Genomic DNA, 9,647 nt, shown 5'->3' with positions numbered 1-9,647 from the left:
TTCTGAGGATCAAATTATTTTTGGCATGTACAATTAAATACCAGGCTTGTGCTCTGATAAGTGATGGATTTGTAGCCTTAAAACTAAAATGGTGATAACAAAAAGGATGAGTCACTATTGTAATGCTTCACAACCAAAGCTTTATTGAATACTTCTTGACAGGGAAAAACACTTGAACAAAAAAAACAGAACAGAAACTAAAACGGAGCTACATGAAAGGCTGTTGTAACAGGCCTATTTATTCTTACAATAAAGTAAATAAAATGCTAAAAAATTGGTCCACCACCCTAGTATCATGGATAACTGTCGACTGTTACCCATTCATAATAACTCATCAACAGATCAACATTAATCAACAGTGACTACATAATCAAATTTCTGATTAATGAACGAAGTAATTTTGCCATTAGCCTTACTTCATCTAGTGCTTCTTCGTTTCTTTTCATATCGTTCACCATCATTTTCAAACGATTAACATAGTCATTTATGCTTTCTGAACTTTTCATCTTCAACGTTTCAAATTCATCCCGAAGTGATCGGAGCAGTACCTTTTTCGTCTTTTTGGCTCCTTGGAGCAATTTCTGAAGAACCTCCCAGACTTTCTTCGATGTCTTTGCATCTGAAATTTTCTCAAAGGTTGATTCATTAAATACTTGGTGTATGACATAACTATTGTTTAGAAAACATAGTGTGCATGCATAGAGCATGGGACAACTATTGTTGAAATTCAAGTAGTAAGTTGATTGTTTGAAACATTATGCAATGAATAATGTGCAATCAATATGGTGATAAATAAAAGGTGTTTTATTTATATTAATAAGTTCTGAGATCATATTGGATTCGATTATTCTTGTGTTTCACTTTGCATGTTTTGACTTCCCGAACAACTAGGTTATTCAAAACCCTCCACAGTCAATCATACTTTGGAAGTAGGTATGAATCAAGACTGTCATGAATTGGGCTTGTAGATGTCTAAAGTTCTTAGACATAGCAAAATTTGCTGCAACATTCATGAGTGCTCCTGGAATGAGATTCGAGTATTGGATTAAACCCACGCTCATTTGAATCACTTCATGGATTTTATCACGAGTGATCATCAGACGATAATATCTTATATTCTTCAAACGGAGACGTGTGAGTTGTAGTTGCGCGTCAGTTGCACATTGACATACGTAAACGCAACCAGTAACTTGGTTGTTATAAAACATATCGTTGTGTGTAATTTGATGAGTAAGTACAAGCGAACATTTGGGTCAAAGTTTATCAATTCCTTTTACCCTTGGAGGGATAAAAGCGATATCTGTGGGCCCCTCGATGATTTAATGATGACACCCTAAGTGCTTGGCCAAGCCTGGACTGATTTGATTTGTTCAATTAGTCGGTTGTCATAAATCCGAAATCGGGAAACAACAAATGGACAGAGAGAATGATTATAATCCATGTCTCAGTCCATATAATATCTAGAATAGAGGAATATATGATCCCTTATCTAATGGACGCGTCATTGATTTGTTCAGAGTTCGACAGCAGCTTTTAAGAGCTACGATTGCTAGGCAGGTTGCAGAGTCATACTTGCAATAATAGTTATTAGACTTATCCAAGTAGGAGACTTTTGGATTAGTCTCTAAGTCCATAACTATAATTGGTATGTGCATGACCCGATTTGGCATGGTCCATTTGGGTTGCATGGCATCGGAACAATTTGGATAGACTTTTGTGAGAAAAGGATATTTATGATTTATTAATATATTATAAGTACTAATATATTAATATGAAATAATATTATTTAATTAGTATTGATCAAGAATTAATTTGGAATTAATTTTGTGATCAAAAGAGACTAACTAAATATATGGGGATTGATTATGTAAATCATTCATTTTTATATATGTGGGCTTATGATCCATTGTTCTTAATGTTGGGCTAAACCCATGGGGTAACCCATGGATCATGAGGAATATGGAAAGTCATGAGTTACATGGTGTAACCCTAATAGCCACAATATATAAAGACCCCATAGCTTAAGAAATCGGCCCTAAGGATTCATATGAGAGGGCTAGCCGATTTTGAGCATAAAAACTTTTCTCTCAAGTTATTCCAAGTTGTTGGTGGTGTTGTGTGAGCCATTTGAGGTGTCACACTTGGGGCACTAGGCTCTTAAGCTCGATGGAATCAAGCGACAAAAAAGAGGTATGTCATTCGACTAGATTCTTGTATTATATATATATATATATATATATATATATATATATATATATATATATATATATATATATATTATGCTAGTTAGGATGAAACCTTGTAATATTGAATATTTGCATGTATAATAGAGAAAGCATATATCCAAGGTTTATAGGGTTGCATGTACACCATAAGAGTGTTAGATTGCTCAAAACCCAACAGTTGACACATCCATTGAACTTTAACTGTCACCACCTGAAACTTCCAGAGAATCTCTGCTGAATGACGAATGAAACGATCAATGATCGAGAACACATTGACATTAGGTCTAATGAACCAAAAGCCGTGCGGAGCTGAACATAACCAACTCGGAAATTGACACCCTGATCGATCTCTGAACAAGATAGACTATAATTAGAAATCCATGCAACAAGTTGGCAAATTCCCTCCTTGACCAATACTCAATCTGAGTGGTCCTAGCTGCTCCTCATCCATTCTTTGGCAACCCCACAAGAAACCAATAGCTGCAACGAGCCCTTTGACCAACCACTTCCTACTGAGGTACAACTCATGTGTCTCCTGAACACATACATCCGATCGCCACCTACTATATACCCATGCCTTCACCAAATCGTGAACTGAGATCCCACATACTCGTACCGTAGATCCCTAGGATCCATTCTCTTAATACTACAAATCTGAACGAATCGATGATCCTCCAAGCAGAATACCCAGTTCTCCCCCACTTAGGCTTCAAAATACCACCTACTGGTGTTGAAACCAAACCATAACGCATATTGTCTTAACCAGGTACAACCATCCCTGACCTTGGAATGAATAACACACGTAGGATGATCTTCCAGATAAGGATCAAACGAATCCCAAGAAAATTCCTGAATTTTAGCTGAAGATCTCTGAAATTTCCCCAATCATGGCCACTTTAACATTAAGGATTCCTTGTAACAGCATAAGCCAACACCGACTTACGATCCAAAACATACCCTCCTAGCCTGCAATCCCAACCACCAATCTGGTACATGACCAACCTATATCCCAAGAACACAGACCCTTGATCACATCACAAAGCATCCATAACACATCAATCCACCCGCGCACTCCTATGCTGACATACTATCTCCAAACACCGCGACCAACAGACACCATGTTGGGTTTACATACTAACTCTGAAAGTCACAAGCCTGCTCAATCCTTCTCCGAACTCGAAGAACTAAAAGGGAATCACCTTGCTACATATGGCAACATTCCAAATCATCAATCAACCACTCAACTTCCAACTGTAATCACCTAGACGATCATAACAATCGTTTCCTTTTTGAGTCCATTGACTCAATGCACGACCTCGAGAGTAAAAAACTCATCCCAGTATGCACCATTCAACCCAACCCGATATCGCCACTAGGGCTCAAAACAATTTCTAGACCCATCATCATGTGTGTGCAACCCTACCACAAGATCAACAAATACAGAACTGCTGCCATGAATCATGGTATCAAATCATGGCCTCTTCCCAGACTAACCCTTAGGATCCCTGAAACTCTCCTTGATTCGAGTATGGATCCTGTGCTTCCAATAGTATGGGCCCAATACTACCTTCCAAACCTATCATCTCGGGTCCTCTAAGACCTACTCATAATAATACTCTCGGTGACTGCTCAACAACGAAAAATCATTCTAAGATACCTCCTAGGCTCCCCTATGATTCCCTCACCTCCCCTTCCATCAGCTGTGAAGAACCCCTACTAATGTCGGCTAACCACTTCATGCATACAATTACATGCAACAAAGCTTAAAAAATCTTCAACTAAAGGACTCAACCATATAATGGTTGGACTCAAACAAGAGCTGTGGAATAGGTTCAAGTCCGTCATTCTAAGATTATTTAACCTTCATAGCATGTAATTTAATGTATTCATTTGATGGTTAACTCACATCAATATGGGTCTCACAAAGCACAAAGCAAGCAACATTCGAGCAGAGGAGTCAACTGGAACTAAGACACAATAAAATCAGACAGATCCTTATACGAAATTCTCGATATCTATCTCCTAGCATCTCAGATACACCTCTGTCCTGTCCTCCCACTCTCGAGAGTGGCTAGTTATTCCTCATGCTGACCTGCTATGAACTGCACCCTCTCATGAAACTTCCACCAATCCTACAGCCACACGTGCATTGTAATCATACATAACGTTAGATACCATAAACATTCGAGTACTTGACTCTAATCTAAGCCCTTAATCAGGCAAGAATATGAAGTAAAGCTAAATCAAACATTCTCATAATATAGAATCTTTTTTATGTACAACTATGATGCACACACTAAGTGACCGCAATAATGATGTCAATTTCATATAAGAAATAAGCATAGTTATCATGCATCATATAATCAAGCAATTCTATCATGCGAGTCCTTAAGATCCTTAGCTTATCACGAGCATGTTGTTCTAACATATTACGATATAAAATAACAGTGTGGTAATTTGGGGACTATGTACCCATCACATCCTTTCTTTATTATTTTGAAAACAAGTTTGAAAATCATTTTTTTTAAAAAACTTTTTATTTCCTTAGTTTGAGACTGGATTCACACGGGTGTTCCTCCATTTCACTCGAACCAAGGCTCTGATACCAACTTGTATCGACGCAAAAATTTCAACAAATTTAAACCTTTCAAAAGCGAACCATTTATTAATAAAAGTGTTTACAAAATATTATCTCCAAAACATTATTTAAAATTAGAGCCTCCTAAGATCCAATCAGTTGTAAAACCAAGGATGTGTACGGTCACGCCTTCACCCTGCCACTGTCCACTAAGGTACCTGGAACCATAAACCAAACTGTAAACACAAAGCTTAGTGAGTTCCTTCAAAATACCACCACAAAAACAGATAACCTAGCAAACAATAACATGCATATAGAGCCTTCAGCATGAGTGGACTGCCTCGCAGGCCTGCAAACTATCTGGACCGCTCACATAACCTTCAACATTATTGGACCGTCTCACCTGGCCTTCGGCCTATATGGTCCGTTCTCCGGGCCTTCGGCCTAACTGGTACGCCCCTCTGGCCTGCAGTTTATCCGGGCTGCCCTGGGTCTCTTGGCCTTCATCACACAACTTGATTGCCTCAACCCAACACACCATCACATATCATGTCAACATATACATATCCAATACACATATAAGCCTAGTAAACCATAACAACATATCAATATAAACATTATCGGGTTTGTTAACTGACAACACAAAGCAATACAGTCTCAACCCACCCACACCACGACGACATATACATAGCTAAACATATAACCAGTCAATAGACAATCAGGAAAATCTTACATATCACTAAGTATAACATCATCCTATATACCAAGATACATATCTAACAAATCACTACAACATACCAATATGCGATAAACCAGGATAACAATCCAATGGGTCAGCCTTGGTGCCTTCGACCTAAAAGTACAGTGAGGAAAACTCACCTCATAATTCGGAGAAAAGCTGATGAGGTCCCGATTCCAAATCCCGACTCTCAAACCAACACCTACTCCAACCAAAAGACCAAACACAATCAAACTCCCCAAAATACCCTCAAGGTCCAACTTGGTCAAACTTGGTGAAAGTCAAAGTCAAATGGACAAGGTCCAAAAGTCAATATCTCTTTCCAATGGAGTACACCCTACTTACCCAGAGAGTACGCCCAACGTACTCTGATATTGACCAAAAGCGTGGCGATGATCGCGTGCGCGCAACGTACCACCATGTACGCCCAACGTACGCAACCCACTCCCAAATCCATTAAGAGCTTATTCCATTAATTTCTTACATCCAAAACTCAGATCCAAGCCCAAAAGGATGTCCTAAGTCATAAAGTTTCCAGCTTTATGACTTTGCATGGCTATAAAGTGCTTAATGTCCAAAACCCCAAGTTCTTAACCCAGGAAGACATCACAACTCTTGCATGAAAGGGATAGAACGGCCAAGATCACATTTTTATAGTTCATAATAGCTTTATAATGGATAAAGTTTCCAACTTTATCTATTAGAATGGTCCCAACAAACAATATCTAGTCTTTAAGTCTCATAGGGACCCAAAAGTTCATCTTTTTCAACTTAATCCAATAAGTACAAGTCTCCAACTTTCAGATATGAATCAAAGTGATGTTTAGATGGATAAAGTTTCCAAATTTATCCATAAAAAGGTCACAAACTTTCAAGATCGAAACTTTATGTACTAAAATGACCAAAAACTCATAACCTCCAAAACTAGTTAGATCTAACAAATGCATCATCAAGATTCAAACTTTATACCTCTAGAAGATAGATTAAAGTGAACAAAGTCCAGATCTACAAGCTCCAATGCAACCAACACTTCTCCAAGAAGTTCCTTCTTCTCCAAGTTGCACTATGCGTACTCCAGAGCACTCAAAAATACCTTCTTTTAGCATACAAGGTGTAACACCGTAAATTTCCAAACAAAATTTTCATTTAAAAATCACATTAATTTCATTATCACAACCATAAAAATCCCCAAATATCGAGTTATCAAAATCACATGTTCATTAATTGTTTAAAACAAAATCCAGGATCCTCCAAAATATATCTCCAACTCGTGTGTGTACAATCAAGCCGGTGTCTTCCCGTGATCCCGAGAAGTACCTGAAACACATAACACAAAACACGGTAAGCACGAAGCTTAGTGAGCTCCCCAAAATACCACACATAACTCATTAGCCTCTCATGACTATACTCAAATAAGACCCTCCGGTCAATGTGTCTCAGTGGAACCCTCTGGTCCCACAACTCGGGTGGACCCTCCGGTCCTAACTCAGTAAGCTCAGAATAATACACAACATAAATCACAAAGACATAATGTAGGATATCACAATACTCAATATAAACACATAAGACCCTTCGGTCACACACAAAGTTACCACTCTAGGTAAGTATAGTAAGAAGACTCACCTCGTAAGAAATCGGATAACCTCGAACTCAAATCACCGGTCTATCCTCCGCCTAACACATACGATAATTATCTCTAATTAATAATGACTCTCAAAGAAGCTAGACTAAACCCTTCTACAAACTCACAAAAGGATAAAAGACCATTTTACCATTCCATGGCCTTAATAGTCCACAAATTGACCAAACCCTAAAAGTCAACTAAAAGTCAACGGCAGCGCGTACGCTGCACGTACAAGCCCTCTATGTTGGGCGTACTCCTTCGCCATGCATGCATCGGGGATTCTCGACCCTATGCTGCGTGTATTGGGATTACGCTCAACGTATGTCCCAATTTTGCTCTTCCTACTCATTTGGTCTTAATTCGTTAAGACCTTAGCTTAAATCTCAAATCTGGACTTCATAAAGGGTCACATTCCATAAAGTTTGTGACTTTAAGCCTTTGCATGGCTGAAAAAGTCACAAACACCAAAACTCTCACTTTTCTATTCTCAAGAATGCTCATATCTCATGCATGGGGTGGTTTTGACGTCCAAGACTCCATTTTTATGAAACCACTCCATTAAAACACTCTAAGGGGCAGATATTAGGCTATGGAGTTTCAACAACTCATAAAGCTTCAAGCTTTGGGACCAAAAACCCTAAAATGGACCACATAAAGCACAAATCAAAAAAGATGAGAAAGCTTTGAGCTTTATACCTCTAACTGAAGCTCCAACCACATATAAGCTCAAATCCAAAGCCTGAACCCCCACTCCTTCCTCTTCAAAGTTCCTTCTTCGCTCCAAAGAAACCACAAGAACACTTAATAGCTCACAAATGGACACACAAGCTCAAGGGACGAGAAATTAGGGTTTGAGAGGGTTGAGGTATGGGAGTGGTGGCCAAAAATGAGGCCATCATGTCCTTTAAATATAGACACACCCTTAATTAGGGTTTTCACTCTGGGCCTAGTACGACCAACGTACCCTTTGGTACGCCCAACGTACTAGGTGGCTTCCGCGTCAAAAACACGCACATGAGCACGCTGAGCGTACACACGCGTACGCCCCGCGTACTCACTTACCACCTTTTCTCTAATAAAGGGCCAAACTTGACAATTACCAAAAGAACAAGGGTTGATGAGGTATACCTGATCTAGGGATGTTACAATTCTCCCTCACTAGAATCAGACTTCGCCCTCGAAGTCATCTTCTGGAAATAACTAAGGGTACTGCTCGCGCATCTCGGACTCCGGCTCCCAAGTCCACTCAGAACCCTTCTGATGATGCCACTAGAAATAACTCGGGTTTGCAAAAATTTGAAAAAAAAATTGGTCCAAAATTGTAAAACAAAGGAAATTGCATGATGTATAATATACGTTGTCGAAAAATTTAAGATGTGCAACAAACAAGACATAATTGTAATTTACGATATAGGGTGGGTTACATTAAGTTATATCATGAAAGTGCATTCCTTATGATGCACTTTTAGTTTATTTATTTATAAACAAATATGTTAAAAAATAGAACTTTTTTAACATATTTTTACAACTACAAATGCATAAAAATGAATATGTAAAAAAATAGAAGTGGATTTTTGAAAAAATATATTCGTAAATACATGGAAAATCTTAAAATACATGCATCAAAGAGAAGATCTAAATCTTTTTTTTTTAAAAAAAACTACTTTTATAAAAACAATTTAATAAAAAAATATTAAAAAATTGTAAAAAATATTTTTTACAAAATACAAGAAACGAATTAAAAAAATATATAATTTATTATAATAAATGAATTTTAGAAACATACATACAACACAAATCATTTTTTAAGTAAAATAACTAATTTTATAAAAATGATTTAAAAAATATTTGGAAATTTTTCTAAAAGAAGTTTAGACCAAATTAGATTAAAAAAATGGGTTAAAATGTAAAATGAGAGACTAAGGTACCAATTTTGCACTAGAAGATAAATTTACAGTTTAAAATCAGGGGTTATGTGGCTTAGTATCGTAATTTAGGAAGATTTTACTTTTGGAAAGGTTTTATAAAAAAGAACCGTTGGAATTCGGAAGTCGAAAGGGTTGGGTCGGTGTATTGGCGCTTAATATATACCTTCTTCCCTCATCCGGCTGTTCTCCAAACACCACCGGAGACATGTTTCTTTGAAGAAGACGAAGAAGATGAGGGTTTTATTTGGAGGCACCACCTTCTCCTCTTTTTCTTCTAGCGACACCACCGCTTCCACTTTCTTTCATTTTACCGCGTTCAAGAATCCTCTGCGTTTCCCTCTTCGTCTCTTAGGCAACGTTCATGATTCTTTTTTTGTATTATTGATTTTGTTTTTGTTTTTGTTAGGTATTTTAGATAGGCTAAGATTATTCAGGTCTCTTTTCTTCATTACTGGATTCATCGGTCGGTTTGGTTCAAGGTCATCATTGATCAAGAAAAAAGTACAAATCTTTTTTCTCTATGCGTTTCTTTCTCTTTCTCCTCCATCTATTT

The 9,647-nt window shown here is 37.7% G+C and overlaps 1 long non-coding RNA gene across 1 annotated transcript; it reads right to left on the bottom strand.

The window, feature by feature from the left end:
• Nucleotides 1-6,341: 6,341 nt before the first annotated feature.
• On the bottom strand, nt 6,342-8,788 carry LOC145051991 (uncharacterized). Its single transcript, XR_013683891.1, has 3 exons — nt 8,295-8,788; nt 7,166-7,939; nt 6,342-6,859 (listed from the first exon to the last, which is right to left on the bottom strand). It is a non-coding gene; the product is annotated as an uncharacterized LOC145051991 (long non-coding RNA).
• Nucleotides 8,789-9,647: the final 859 nt, after the last annotated feature.

This window comes from Lactuca serriola, chromosome 5, assembly GCF_051521515.1.
Source record: "Lactuca serriola cultivar US96UC23 chromosome 5, Lser_US96UC23_V15, whole genome shotgun sequence".
NCBI lineage: Eukaryota > Viridiplantae > Streptophyta > Magnoliopsida > Asterales > Asteraceae > Lactuca > Lactuca serriola.
This window is presented reverse-complemented; position numbering and strand designations above follow the sequence as displayed.